This window comes from Rhincodon typus, chromosome 3 (genome assembly GCF_021869965.1).
Source record: "Rhincodon typus isolate 14 chromosome 3, sRhiTyp1.1, whole genome shotgun sequence".
Lineage (NCBI taxonomy): Eukaryota > Metazoa > Chordata > Chondrichthyes > Orectolobiformes > Rhincodontidae > Rhincodon > Rhincodon typus.
The window spans coordinates 47,484,438-47,500,119 of NC_063334.1; the positions used below are offsets into that span (position 1 = coordinate 47,484,438).

General features: G+C 42.4%; 2 protein-coding genes across 7 annotated transcripts in view; both read left to right on the forward strand.

Annotated features, from left to right (window-relative positions):
- auh (AU RNA binding protein/enoyl-CoA hydratase) overlaps nucleotides 1-15,682 on the forward strand; it is a 941,118-nt gene that overhangs the window by 293,595 nt on the left and 631,841 nt on the right. The gene's annotated exons all lie outside the window — the stretch shown is intronic.
- The window catches only part of ror2 (receptor tyrosine kinase-like orphan receptor 2), a 343,404-nt gene that overhangs the window by 134,640 nt on the left and 193,082 nt on the right, over nucleotides 1-15,682 (forward strand). The window lies entirely within an intron of this gene.

Genomic DNA, 15,682 nt, shown 5'->3' on the forward strand with positions numbered 1-15,682 from the left:
TTACCTCCCACATTCTACAGGAGGAGCATACAACTGCCCTAACATCCATTCCCACTGTTCTGAATTCCAAAACAGACAAATAAAAAAAAAACTCGTAGCCTTACCAAATCAGCGCTCAGAACCTTTTTATTGGTTAGAGGAGGAGGATGGGTGGGAGACACTACCTATCCCTGTCACCCTGCATTTCCAATGGCTAATCCACCTATCCTGCACATCCCTGAACGCTAGGGGAATTTAACATGACCAATCCATGTAACCTGCTCATCTTTGGATTGTGGGAGGAAACACAAGCAAACAAAGGAAACCCACATAGACAGGGAGAATGTGCAAACTCCACACAAACGGTCGCTCCTGGGTGCACTTGAACCCGGGTCAGTGTGACATAGTAGTGCTAACCAAGGTGTTTCTTAAGTTTGTGAGAGCACCTGCCTCAACCATCCTCTCAGACAGCACATTCCACACTTCTACCGTGCTCTCAATAAAGTGTTTTTTCATCAAATCAACTCTGAGCCACTTACTCCTCACCTTAAATATATGCCCTCCAGTTTTAGCTATGTCTGCCATGGGCAAAAGATTTTCATGATCTCCCCTGTCTATGCCTCATAATTTTGCATACATCAATCAGGTATCCCCCACGATCTAATATTAAATCTAATGTTGATCTTGCTTTTGTGCACCTCCTGTGCAGCTGTAACCATGTATGCCACACCCTGTCTAAACACCCTATGATTTGTGTCCCCTTCTTTTTTGCAAGTAGTACAGGTGGATTATAACAAAAAAGTTTTCACTGTACTAAGGTATGTGTGACAACAATAAAACAAAAAAAATCATCATCCTCCCCTGCTCCAGGGAAAACAAACCTAGCCTGGCAGTGTCAACTCATAACTGAGACGTTCCATCCCTAGCAACATCCTAGTGAATCTCTTCTGCACCTTCTCCAGTGCATTCACATCCTTCCAATAGTTTGGCAACCAGAACTGCATACAGTATTCCATCTGTGACCTAACCAATGCTCATTACACAAGACCTCCCTACTCCTATATTCTATACTCCAGCTAATGAAGGCAAGCATTCTGTGTGCCTCTTTCACCATCATGTCCACCTGTGTTGACACCTTCAGCGATCTGTGGACTTGTGTACCAGGGTCCCTTCGTTCCTCAGTACTCCTTAGGCATTAATTGTGTAAATCCTTCCTTATTAGACCTCCCAAAATTTATCAACTCACAGTCATCAGGATTAAATTCCATCTGCTGTTGCTCTGCCCAATTCATCAGGTGATCAATATCAGACTGTAGTCAGAGACCAACCTGCTCACTATCAGCAATTTTCCTGACATCTGCAAACTCACTAATACCTTCTACACTCACACCCCTTCTATACTTGCATGCAAGTTGCTAATGTACATAACACCAGCAAGGATTACAGGCTTCCAATCACAAAACAACATTCCCCCATTACCATTTGCTTTCTATTTGAAGCCAGTTTTGGATCCAGTTTCCCAGCCTGCCTTGGATCCCATGGACTCTTACTTTTTGGACCAGTTTTCCATGTGGGAATTTGACAAAGGCCTGAATGAAGTCCATGTAGACCACATCAACTGTACTACACTTATCAATATATTTAGTCACCTTTTCAAAAACTCAACTAAGTTAATCAGACATGATCTCCCTCCAACAATTTCATGCTGACTTTCCAAGTGTTGATTATCCTGCCCCTCAGAATTTCTCACCACTCTCATCAGACTTACTGGTCTATAATTAACTGGCCTATCCCTTCTTGAACAAAAGAACCACATTAGCTATCCTCCAGTTATCTGACTCTTCACTTTTAGCCAGGGAAGTATTAATTATCTCCACCAGTACCCCAGCCATTTCCTCCATTGCCTCCCATTGCAACCTGGGATACACTTCATCAGTCCCTGGGGATTTATGCTGTAACATCTCATGCCTTCTCCTTACTAATCTTAATATGTGTGAGAACCTCACATCTCAAATGAAATTTCCAGCTGCAATGTCTTTCTCCTTTGTAAATACAGATAAGAAATATTCATTTCAGACCTCATCCACATCTTCTGGCTTTATGCACAGATTGCCCCTTTGGTTTCTAATAGGCCCCACTCATTCTCTGGTAGTCCTCTTACACTTAATATACTCATATATTGAAACCATATTTCTCTGAACTTGTAATTTTAGTGCTGTCTGTTCAGAATAAAGCACGGAAACAGGTCATTCCGACCAGTGTGTCTCTGCCAGTTCTCCATCACAGCAATTAAAGTAATGCCAGTTGTGCACCTTTTCCCTGTAGCTGTGCTTCTGCTCTTCCTTTTCCAATAAAATCCATTTCCTTTTTGAATGCCTTGATTGAACCTTCCTCCACCATGCTCTCAAGTAGATCATTTCAGATCCTAACTATTTGCTGCATGAAAAAATTCTTGGTCATTATGATTAGCTTTTTGCCAATTACCTTTAATCTACCATGCCTTAGTTTTGATCTTTCCATCATTGAGGAATTTATTTTCCATATCTGCTGTGTCCAGACCTCTCATTATCTTGAATATCTTTTATCAATCTCATCTCAGCTTTCTCTTCAAGATGAACATTTCCAACTTCTCCAATTAATCTGAACTGTAACTGAAGCTCCATTCTCATGAATTTTACCTGAGCTTTGTCTAGTGCCTTCCAAAGTGTAGCACCCAGAACCAGATGTAACATTCTAGTTGAGGCTGAACCAGTGTTCTATACAGTACTATTCAATGGTTTAAAATAATTTTCTTGCTCCTGGATACACTGACACTTTAAATAAATCCTTGGATGCTCAAAAACCACTCTTTCAACCTGTTCTGCCACCTTCAATGATTTGTGCACGCATTCACCCAGGACCCCTGCTCCTGTAGTCCTTTTGGCATGGTGTACTTTATTTTGTTTGTTGCCTTTGAATTATTTTGATCGAAATGAATCACTTCACAGCTATAGCATTAAATTTCATCTGCCATTTGATCGCCCATTCCAACAACTGAAGCCCTGTTAAAGTTCATTACCTTCCTTAGTGTTTCAAGTTTTGTGTATCTGCAAATTCACCTATGGCATTAATGTATATCTGGGGGAGCAAGGGTCCTCACATCTGAAAAAAATCCATTAACCATCGCTGTCAGTTTCCTGTCACTCAGCCAATTTTGTACCCATTTTGCTGTTGTTGCATATATTTCATGAGCCACAACTTCACACACAGGTCTGTTATCTAACACCTGATTAAATACCTTCTGGAAGTCCAAGTACACCACATCAGCATTACCGACATTCATCTTTCCTTTACCTCCTCAAAAGACTCCAAGGTAGGTAAATACAATTTACAGTTGAAAAATGTGTGCTTTCCTTAGTCTGTATTTATCTAACTGACTACTAATTTTGTCCTGAGTTATCATTTCTAGAAGATTTCCGACTGTCAAGTTTAAACTGATAAGTCTGTGTGAGCTTATCATTAAACTCTTTTCAGAACGTGACTGTAACATTTACGATTCTCCAATCATCTCACACCATCCCAAGTTTAAGAAAGTTTGCAAAATTATCATTTAGTCTCTTCTCACTTACATTCGTGATTCTTCTGATTCTTTACATGGGCTCCAAAGTGATCTGTTTTCTGGCCTTATTTGCCTCCTATTCACCTTGGGTATGCAATCTCTCTACGTGACCAGCCCCCATCAGGTTGACTGAAGGTTCTCTGCTTCTTCCTTGAAAAGAGGCCTGCTGAGCTCACTTTGAACAACATCTCCTTGAACTCAGCTCATTTCCTCCAATTTAAAAGTCTGGTCATGGGTACCTGCATGGAAGCCTTCAGTTAAGCCTTCCATACTGGCAACATCCTGGTAAATCTCTTCTGAACCCTCTCCAGCTTGATAATATCCATCCTATAACTGGGCGACCAGAATTGGACACAGTATTCCAGAAGAGACCTCATCAAGTCCAGTACAACCTCAACGTAATGTCCCAATTCCTATACTCAAAGGACTAAGCAATGAAGGCAAGCAAGAAGTAGCTGGAAAATTGTGGTTTAAAAATTGTGGATAGAGAAGTAGCAGCAAGTTGTACAGATTTTGAGGGTGTCCAAACAAAAACTAAAAGGGCAACAGTATTGGTCGTAAAGAGATATGGATATGTGGGGCATGTGGAACATTCCTTGTTCTCATTCGGCACGGACCCCAACCACAACTCCTTCTCTGATATTTGAATAATGTAATCAATGCTGCTTTTTGCTCTCACCTGGAAGTGGAAGAAATAATGAATTTTGCTTCCATTTTCCAACCCTCTCTTACTTTCACCTAGCCCATGGGGCAGCGCACACTCACATTTCAACAATGACACTTTCCCACACCTAGCTTCTTGTAAGGATTCCATTCCTTGTTTCCAGTTTCTCCATCATCGCATATGATCTGATGGTGCCACTTTCCAAACATGGTCTGACATGATCTCTATTTTCCTCAAGCAAGGATTCCACCCTCGTCCCCATCCTTCACTTGCTACAGTGTTTCAACAAAACTCAATGGAAGCTGGAGGAACAAAAAATGGAATTGTTGTCTTGTTCACTTCAGTGGGATGGCATGGTGGCTATGTATTTAGCACTGATGTCTCGTAGAACCAAGGAGCTGTGTTTAGTTCCACTCTTGGGCAACTGTCTGTGTGAAGTTTGCACATTTTCCCCATGTCTGTGTGGGTTTCCTCCAGGTCCTCTGGTTTCCTCCCACAGTCCAGAGATGCGCAGGTTGGTTGGATTGGCCATGCTAAATTGCCCACAGTGTCCAGGGATGTGTCGGCTAGGTGGATTAGCCAAGGGACATGCAGGGTTATAGGAATAGGGTAGGGGGTAGGTCTGAGTGGGATTCTGTTTGGAGGGTCAGTGTTGACTTGATGGGCCAAATGGCCTGCTTCCCTACTGTGGGGATTCTATGAACACTTCATTTGCCATTTGGGTACTTTTCAGCCTCAGATTCCATTATGGGTTCCAGAACTTCAGAGTATGAGCTCTGTCCTACATTTTTCTTACATCGCCACCCTCCACCAACTGCGACTTGTTGGCTTTGTTTTCAGCAGAGTGGATCCATTTTCTCTTTTTCACAGCTAACATTTATGCCTGTTTTACATATCCATCGCTTCTTTACTACCAATATCGCTGCTTTTTTAGTTTTTGTCTGGACACCCTCAAAATCTGTACAACTTGCTGCTGCCTCTTTATTCACAATTTTTAAACTACAATTTTCCAGCTACTTCATGCTTGCCTTCATTGCTCATTCCTTTGAGTATAGAAGTTGGGACATTATGTTGAGATTGTACTGGACTTGATGAGGCCTCTTCTGGAATATTGTGTCCAGTTCTGGTCATCCAGTTATAGGAAGGATATTATCAAGCTGGAGAGGGTTTAGAACAGATTTACCAGGATGTTGCCAGGTATGGAAGGTTTAAGTTATAAGGAAAGGCTGAATAGGTTGGGACTGGAGTACAGGAGGTTGAGATGTGACCTGACTGAAGTTTATAAAATGATGACAAGTATAGATAGAGTTGATTGTAGTTGTCTGTTGCTAAGATGAGGAATTTCCAGTCTAGGAGGCACATTTTTTAAAGTGAGCGGAGAGAGATTTAAAAAATACATGAGGCAATTTTTTTACACAGAGTGATTCGCATGTAGAATGAACTTCCTGATGAAGGTGCAATTACAATATTTAAAAGACATTTAGATGGATATATGAATAGTGAAGGTTTAGAGGGATATGGGCCAGGAGCAGGCAGAAGGGACTAGTTTAGTTTGGGATTGTGTTTGGCATGCACTATTTGGACTGAACGGTCTATTTCCATGCTGCATGACTCTATAACTCGATCTGAAACAACAACTGTTTCTCTCTCCAGATTTTGCCAAACTTGCTGAGTTTCTCTAGCACTTCCTGTTATTACTGCAAAATTATGGCCAATCCCTCTGCAATTTCCGTTGTCACTTTTCTCACTATCTTTGGATGCAGATCTTAACAAATTTAAGTATAGCCAACATATCCAATACCACTTCCTTATCAATTTAAAATCCTACAAGTGCCTAAATTACATTCTCTGATCTGCCTGTTCTCTTAACTCTTTAGTGTTGTTGTCCTCTGTTCTTTGATCTGAATGGTATTGTGTGTTCTCTGAACTCTACCTTTTTAAAATGAGCTAATGTTGTTGTGTCCTGACTGATTGACACGACGCCTGGTCATAATTTCTGACTTTGTCCACCCCAGCCCAACACTGGCACGTCCTTATCCTGACTGAATGAGGCAGTAGCATTTTCTGAAATCTGTAAGCAGCCTGGCCATGTACAGTTTAAGTTACCTTTTGCAGAGAATTTAAATCATTTGACAATTGAGTAGATCAAATTACACATTCCAGACAACGTGTCAGGTGAATGTTGTCCTCACACATGAAGAAGCCTACTGATTCCAAAAGTAATGGAAATTGATGTGGCCAGTTTGTTTACCCTTTCTTTGAAGAGCTTGTGTGGACTAAAGAAATTCAACTATACATAAAAGAGCTGTCAACTGCTGGGAGAGAGCAAGAATTGCAAATGCTGGAGTTGGAGTCAACACAGTGTAGAGCTGGAGGAACACAGCAGGTCAGGCAGCATCAGAGGAGTAGGAAAGTCGACATTTCGGGTCGGGACCCTTCTTCAGAGCAGTTCTGTTAACTGCTGTTTCATTTGTTTGAAATTTTGCAAAGAGAAGGACTAGTTTGATGTTGCGCACAGAATGTTTGGTAGTGATGACTGGGGGAGATTGCATTCACCTCACAGTAATAGAATTAAATTTATCCAAAGTTTAATATGATGTAAAAAGAAGTATTAGAGGCAGCGTTCTTCCTTTTGCACTTGTATTATGAAAATCTTTCAGAATTGTATGAGCACAAATGTGGTGCAGGGATCATCCCTTCTATTTTTTCATGGATCTGTAAGATTAGTGCATGTTGAAGCTCAAACTGTAGTCACAGTCCAGATTCAGTAACTCCTGCTGTAGCTAAGTAAGAATGTTGTGGCAAAAACAGAAATTGCTGGAGAACTCAGCAGGTGTGGAGAGACTGCTGTCAGACCTGCTGAGTTTCTCCAGCATTTTCTGTTTGAGTTTCAGATTTCCAGCATCTACAGTTCTTTGCTTTATTTATGGATGCTATAGTTTGTCTGCCTGCTGGAGTCAGGCCCTGACTAGGTGTTTCAGCTCCAATTTCAGTGCCTGTAGTCTTTGTGCAGTGGCATATTTTTGACATGAAAGGTGCTGCAGAAATGAAAGCCATTGTAATGTTTCATGTGGAATTTTTGTATGTTTATTGGATATATCAGTTGTTTTATTTTGGCTCAGTCATTTTTGTCAATGTGATGTACTCTAACAGATCTGATTGCTCACTAATGTGTTGTTGGTTGCCATGCTGAGATCAAAATATGAACGGAACTGTTTCATGAACTGATAGACTTTGTTGCATTGCCAGCTTCATGACTGGTCAAAATTGGTGACATTTATACCAATGATTTATTATCATTGTCATAACTTAACCTAACTTTTCCCAGCAGTTGCCTCTTGCAGTAGTTGGAACCTGATAACTATTGTGTCAGCATTTTTTTAAGGAGCATTTATGTTTGAAGCTGTTAGAAGTCTGGAGTGGGCCATTCGACTGCTCAAGCCTGCTGTGCCATTCAATATATTCATGGCCGATCATCAAGCTCAATACTCCAATCCTGTTGTTTCCGGTGGTGGTGATGGGATAAGGCCCATGAGTAGAATTATTTGCCACTTAAAGTCTTCATTTGACAATGTGACGTGACAGAGCTTCCTCTAATTTCTGTTACACTTTTCCAATAGATTGAATTCTCTAGCTGCTGCACAATTATTTGTCTGCTCTGCAATCTTGATGACTTTTAACTATTGGACTCAAACCGTTCACTCTGTTTTTCTCTCCACAGATGCTACCAGACCTGCTGACTTTCTCTAGCACTTCCTGTTTTTATTTCAACGATATTTAAGTTTGAACTGGGCATTGTATCTAAGTTTCTTATTGATACCACGCAAACATATTAGCTCCCAGGATTGGCGGAAGCACAGTGTGCACAAGTAAGGTGGTTGCCTTGAGATCATGTGTTGACATGTGCAGACAGAGGAGCTGATCTTTCAATGGCGTGATGTTCTATGGTTTATGTACACCAGGGTGAATTCGACCTCAGTGGTGAATGGGTGAAAAGAATAAACAGTTGGAATTTTTGACTAAAGGTTAAGGATTGTATTTTATCTGAGATCAGCATTATTTAAGAATAGGTGGTGCAGAAGAACATAAGAAATAGGAGCAGGTGTTGGCCACCTGGCCTATTAAGCCTGCTCGGCCGTTCAATAAGATCATGGCTGATCTGTTCATGGACTCAGCTCTACTTACCCACCTGCTCACCATAACCTTTAATTCCTTTATTGTTCAAAAATGGATGTTTGCCTTAAAAACATTCGACGAGGTAGCCTCAACTGCTTCACTGAGAAAGGAATTCCACAGATTCTTTGGGTAAAGAAGTTCTTCCTCAACTCAGTCCTAATTCTGTTTCCTCTTACTTTGAGGCTATGCACCCAGTTCTAGTTTCACCCGTCAGTGGAAACAACCTCCCTGCTTCTATTTTATCAATTCCATTCATAACTTTATATGTTCCAATGAGATCTCTCTTCAATTTTCTAACTTCCAATGAGCGTAATTCCAGTCTACTCGATTTTTCCTCATTAGCCAACTCTCTCATTTCTGGAATCAACCTAGTGAACCTCCTCTGCAGCCCCTCCAGTGCCAATATATCCTTTCTCAAGTAAATAGACCAAAACTGTACACAGTAGTCCAGGTGTGGCCTCAACAGTACCCTTTACAGCTGCATGATTACCTCCCCATTTTTAACCTGCATCCCTGTAGCAATGAAAGACAACATTAGTTACCTGCTGCACCTGCAAACCAACTTTTTATGATTCATGCTCAAGGAAACCCAGGTCCCTCTGCATAGCAAGCATGCTGCAAATTTTCACTATTTAAATAATAGTCCATTTTGCTGTTATTCCTACCAAAATGGGTGACCTTACCAACATTGTATTCCATCTGCCAGACCCTTGCTTACTCACTTAACCTATCTATATCTCTCTGCAGAGTTCCAGTGTCCTCTGCACACTTTGCTCTACCACTCATTTTAGCATCATCTATGAACTTTAACACACTGCGCTTGGTCCCCATCTATGTAAATTGTAAATAGTTGCAGTCCCAACACTGATACCTGAGGCACGCCACTAGCTACTAATCACCAACCAGAGAAACACCCATTTATCCCCACTCTTTTCTTTCTGTTAGTTAAGGGGAGATGATGGCCTAGTGGTATTATTGCTGGTCTGTTAATCCAGAGGCCCAGATAACGTTCTGGGGAATCCGGGTTTGAATCCCACCATGGCAGATGGTGGAATTTGAATTCAATAAATATCTGGAATTAAAAATCTAATGATGACTAGGAATCCATTGCCGATTGTCAGGAAAAAGCCCATCTGGTTTACTAATGTCCTTTAGGGAAGGAAACTGCCATCCTTACTTGGTCTGGCCTATATGTGACTCCAGACCCACAGCAATGTGGTTGACTCTGAACTGCCCTCTGGGCAATTAGGGATAGGCAATAAATGCTGCCTAGCCAGCGATGCCCTCATCCTGTTGATGATAAAACAAAACAATAATACATTACCTGTAAGGTCATGCACATTTATCTTATGCGGCAGCCTATTGTGTGGCACCTTGTTGAATGCCTTTTGGAAATCCACATCCAGTGGCACCCCATTGTCCAATGTGCTCATAATGTCCTCACAGAATTCTAGTAAATTAGTTAAACATGACCTGCTTTCATGAACCCATGCTGCGACTCCCCAGTTGGACAGTTTCTGTCCCGATATCTTGCTATTTCTTCCTTAATGAAAGATTCAAGCATTTTCCCCACGACAGAAGTTAGGCTAATGGGCTTATAGTTACCTGCCATTTGTCTATCTCCTTTCTTTTAAACAATGGTATGTGCTTTCCGTTTGTCTTTTGGGAAGTTATAATTAAATCCGTCTCCAGCACCCTTTAAAAATGTGCATTCCAGATCACAATTTTAAAAAAAAAACCTCTTCATCTCAATTGGTTAAAAAAATGGTAGGGTGAAGTTGAGATAGTGCTAGAGAAGGTGCAAAACTTGACCTACTCTTGGGGAACAAGGCACAGCAGGTGACTAAGTTGTCGGTGGGGGAGTACTTTAAGGCCAGTGACCGTAAATCTATTAGTTTTAAAGTAGTGATGGAAAAGGATAGACCGGATCTAAAAGTTGAAGTTCTAAATTGTAGGAAGGCCAATTTTGACGGGATAAGGCAAGAACTTTCAAAAGTTGATTGGGGGCAGATGTTTGAAGGTAAAGAGATGCCTGGAAAATGGGAAGCATTCAAAAATGAGATAACGAGAGTCCAGAGACAATATGTTCCTGTTAGAGTGAAGAGCAAGGCTGGTAGGTGTAGGCAGTGCTGGATGATTAGAGAAATTGAGGTTTTAGGCAAGAGAAAGAAGGAAGCATATGTCAGGTATAGACAGCAGCGATCAAATGAATCTCTAGAAGAGCATAAAGGTAGTAGGAGTATACTTAAGAGGGAAATCAGGAGGAACAAAAGGGGATATGAGATAGCTGTAGCAACTAGGGTTAAGGAGAATCCAGAAGGATTCTACAAATACATTAAGGACAAAAAGGTAACCAAGGAAAGAATAGGGCCCTTAAAGGACAGCAAGGTCGCCTATGTGTGGAACCACAGTGTTTACTGTGGAGAAGGATATGGAAGATAGAGAACATGGGGAAATAAGTAACGATATCTTGAAAAAGATATTACATATTACAGAGGAGGAGGTGCTGTACAATTTAAAAAGCATAAAGGTGGATAAAAGCCTGGGACCTAATCAGGTGTACCCTAGAACTCTGTGGGAAGCTAGAGAAGAGATTGCTGGGCCCCTTGTTGAGATACTTGTATCATCGATAGCCACAGGTAAGGTGCCAGAAGACTGGAGGTTGGCTAACGTGGTGCCAGGGAACTACAGACCGGTGAGCCTGACATCAGTGATGGGCAAGTTATTGGAGGGAATCCTGAGGGACAGGATTTACATGTATTTGGAAATGCAGGAACTGATTAGGGATAGTCAACGTGGCTTTGTGCGTGGGAAATCGCATCTCACTAACTTAATTGAGTTTTTTGAAGCAGTAACGAAGAGGATTGATGAGGACAGAGCAGTGATAGTGATCTATATGGACTTCAGTAAGGCATTCAACAAGGTTCCTCATAGTAGACTGGTTAGCAAGGTTAGATCATATGGAATACAGGGAGAACTAGCCATTTGGACACAGAACTGGTTCGAAGGTAGGAGACAGAGGGTGGTGGTGGAGGGTTGCTTTTCGTACACAAGCCCTGTGACCAACAGTCTGCCACAAGGAACAGTGCTGAGTCCGCTTCTTTCTGTTATTTATATAAATGACTTGGATGTGAACATAGGAGGTATGGTTAGTAAGTTTGCAGATAACACCAAAATTGGAGGTGTAGTGGACAACAACGAAAGTTACCTCAGAGAACAATGGGATCTTGATCAGATGGGCCAATGGGCTGAGGAATGGCAGATGGAGTTTAATTTAGATACGTATGAGGTGCTGAATTTTGGAAAGGCAAATCAGGGCAGGACTTATATACTTAATGGTAAGGTCGTGGGGAGTGTTGCTGAACAAAGAGACCTTGGAGTGCAGGTTCATGTTTCCTTGAAAGTGGAGATGCAGGTAGATAGGAAGGTGAAGAAGGTGTTTGGTAAGCTTGCCTTTATTGGTCAGCACTTTGAGTATAGGAGGTGGGAGGTCATGTTGCGGCTGTACAGGACATTGGTTTAGCCACTTTTTGAATACTGTGTGCAATTCTGCTCTCCCTGCTACAGGAAGGATGTTGTGAAACTTGAAAGGGTTCAGAAAAGATTTATAAGGATGTTGCCAGGGTTGGAGGGTTTGAGCTACAGGGAGAGGCTGAATAGGCTGGCTGTTTTCCCTGGAGCATCGGAGGCTGACGGTTGATCTTATACAGGTTTATAAAGTCATGAGGGGTGTGGATAGGGTAAATAGACAAACTCTTTTCCCAGGGATGGGGGAATCCAAAACTAGATGGAATAGGTTTAAGGTGAGAGGGGAAAGATATAAAAGGGACCTAAGGGGCAACATTTTCATGCGGAGGGTGTTCGAGGAATTGGTAGAGGCTGGTACAAATACAACATTTAAAAGGCATCTGGATGCATATATAAATAGAATAGAATAGAACAACCTTTATTCTCATGTGCAGTCAAATAAGCGCAGTGAAGAGTTTGTAATGACGCCTCTCTGCGCCATCTTAGGTACAGAGGACCTTGATATAGATACTTTTAAGTGTAGTTAGAGAGTAAAAACAATAGTGTTGTTACAGAGTAAAAAATATAGGTTAGCATGGGAACAGTTGTAAAAGTCCAGAATGATGATAAGTGATCATAAGTACCTAAGTTCCAGTCCATCCTGCAGGCCCCAGAGCACGAGGCCACGCTGATTCCATGTGCCGGCCTGCAGCTAGGACCCACTCCACTGCCGCTCTGGGATTTGACCGGTACTCACAATTACTCATAAGTGCAGAAGAGTCTGCTACGGAGGAAACATAGCAGCCGTTTTGTAGGCAGGTGGAAAATGAGATGGATGATGGTTAATATCTGAAGAAGGGTCACTGGACTCTAAAACACTAAGGGTTTAGAGGGATATGGGCCAAATGCTGGCAAATGGGACAGATTCATTTCAGATATCTGGTCGGCATGGATGAGTTGGACTGAAGGGTGAGTTTCCGTGCTGTACATCTCTATGACTGTATGAAGCATTTCCATCCTTCCTAACATATGGAACTAAGAATTAGACACAGTGCTCTAGATAACATCTCAGAGATAGTAAGAACTGCTGATGCTGGAGTCAGAGATAACACAGTGTGAAGCTGGAGGAACACAGCGGGCCACACAGCAGCAGAGGGGCAGGAAAGTTGATGTTTTGGGTCGGGACCCTTCTTCAGAAAGGGGGTCAGGGTAAGGGAGCTCTAAAATAAATAGAGAGAGGAGGGGTGGGGCTGAGGAAGGTAGGTAGGTGGGATGGTGATAGGTGAGTGCAAGTAGGGAGTGGTGGGGATTGGTCAATGAGGTGGGAGGGGCGGATAGGTGGGAGAGAAAATGGACAGGTTGTATCAGGTCAGGGAGGCGGGGATGAGAGGGAGGGTTGATCGTGGGATGAGGCAGGGGGTGGGGAGATTTTGAAACTGGTGAAGTCCACATTGAGACCATTGGGTTGTAGTCTCCCAAGGCTGAGGTGCTGCTTCTCCAGTTTCCGTGTGGCGTCATTGTGACACTGGAGGAGGCCCATAGCACCTGCACTCTGTGTTTGCCACAAACAACAACACCTTCCAATCGCGAACCATTTCAACTCCCCCTCCCACTCCCTGGGCCTCCTCCACCTTGGGAGCCTACAACCCAATGGTCTCAATGTGGACTTTACCAGTTTCAAACTCTCCCCACCCCCGGCCTCATCCCATGACCAACCCTCCCTCTCATCCCCGCCTCCTTGACCTGACACAACCTGTCCACCTTCTCTCCCACCTATCCGCTCCTCCCACCTCACTGACCAATCCCCACCACTGCCGACCTGCACTCAGCAATCACCATCCCACCTACCTTCCCCAGCCCTACCCCACCTCTCTCTATTTCAGAGCTCCCTTACCCTGACCCCATTTCTGAAGAAGAGTTCCGATCCGAAACGTCAACTTTCCTGCTCCTCTGATGCTGCCTGGCCCGCTGTGCTCCTCCAGCTTCACACTGTGTTATCTCTGATTTACATCTAATTGGTTTGTAAAGGTTTGCTGTTACCACATTAGTTCTATGGTCTGGGCTTTGATTTACAAAACCAAGAACTCCATATGTTTTTAAGATCACCTTCTAGACTTATCCTGTCACCTGCAAAGATTTGTCTGTGTAAGCCCCTCAGCCTTTCTATTCTTGCCCTGCCTTTAGACCCACACCATGTAGAGAGTTGTGCTTGAGGATGAGAGGTAAAATGAGTATTTGTGGACATTGGGCAACATAAATAAATTGTCTCTGTACTTTGGGTCACACTGATTGCCAGGAAGCAAAGTTTTGGACACAAAATTAGGTGACTTTCAGAACTGAATATAACTTTTTTTCAAATTCTGAATGTGGCCTAATATTGAATGAAGCATTTTTTGATTACTGATTACATTGCTCTCTGTTAATCTAATCATAAGATTAAACATTAATGATCTGCTGTGGGAACAGTACAGTTCAAATCAGTGATTTATTTTGAAAAATGAACTGCTTCAGGGTAGTGATGCAAGCTAAACATAAATTCATGAACAAAAGGAGACTGATTATTCCCAAGTAACCCAGCATATTTCATTTCTCATTTGCTGCTTTACTATATTTCTGAAGTAGTCCTTGTATATTGAACCCTTGTATTCAGTAATTCAATTTTAACTGCTTTTATGTTGTGTTAAGTTTTATAAGCTGGGAACAAGCACTGACACTAATACGAATCCCACACAAAATAATGCAATTTCAGTGAGTTGATGTCGCTTTAGTGGTGATCCAAAAACTGTGTTATATTATCTTTGTGATATGCCTGCGCTGTCGACTTCTACTGCATGGCTTTGATCAAACTCAGAGTAAACAATACTAAGAATGGCTGTTTGAAATGACATTATTTCAACAGCTGATCTTAATAAATCCAGTGAGGTTTCTTTGTGATGCTGTTACCTCGGTGAAACCCACACATCAGAAAAAGCAGCACAAGCGTAGCAGAAATGGAAGGTAGGTTCTGAAAATTTAGGTTCAGACCAGAGGGATAGCAATATAAGGCAAAATAATAATGTGGTTTTTCTAGTAGTCAGTGACATTGAACATGAATAATAATCTTTGATAGTACCTGTGCCTTCAGTTCACTCCCTGGTTTTCAGCAGTCATTGAGAGTGGCATCTTTGATGTATTTCTTCCACCAAAGATTCAGTAAGACACTTGTGCTGCCTCTTTAGGGGAATGCCCACTGAACCACAGAACCCATCAGGGAGTGGTTGAAGCAACCAGGGCAGAAATCTTGCTGACTGAGTGTTGTCACCAGTCAGACACTGGCACCTCTTGTGTTCATCAGTGCTATAGGAGAGAGCGTAGCTGCTGCAGGAACACAAACGCATCCCCCAATGCCCAGTTGCTATGGTCCACCTCTTACCCCTGGTCCACCTCTTACTCCAAATGTGACAATGTGACAGGATGGGGCACGGGTTATAGAATCATGGAAGCTCTACATTGTGGAAGCAGGCTATTCAGCCCTGTGAGTACACACTGATCCTTGAAAGAGCATCTCACACAGACCCAACCTACTACCCCATCCGTGTAAAGCTGTATTTCTGATGACTAATCGACCTAGCCTGCACATCTTTGTACTGTGGGAGGAAACCGGAGCACCCAGAGGAAACCCACGCAGACACGGGGAGAATGTGCAAACTCCATACAGACAGTCACCCAAGGCTGGAGTTGAACCCGGGTGTCTAGCACTGTGAGATAGCAGTGCTAAC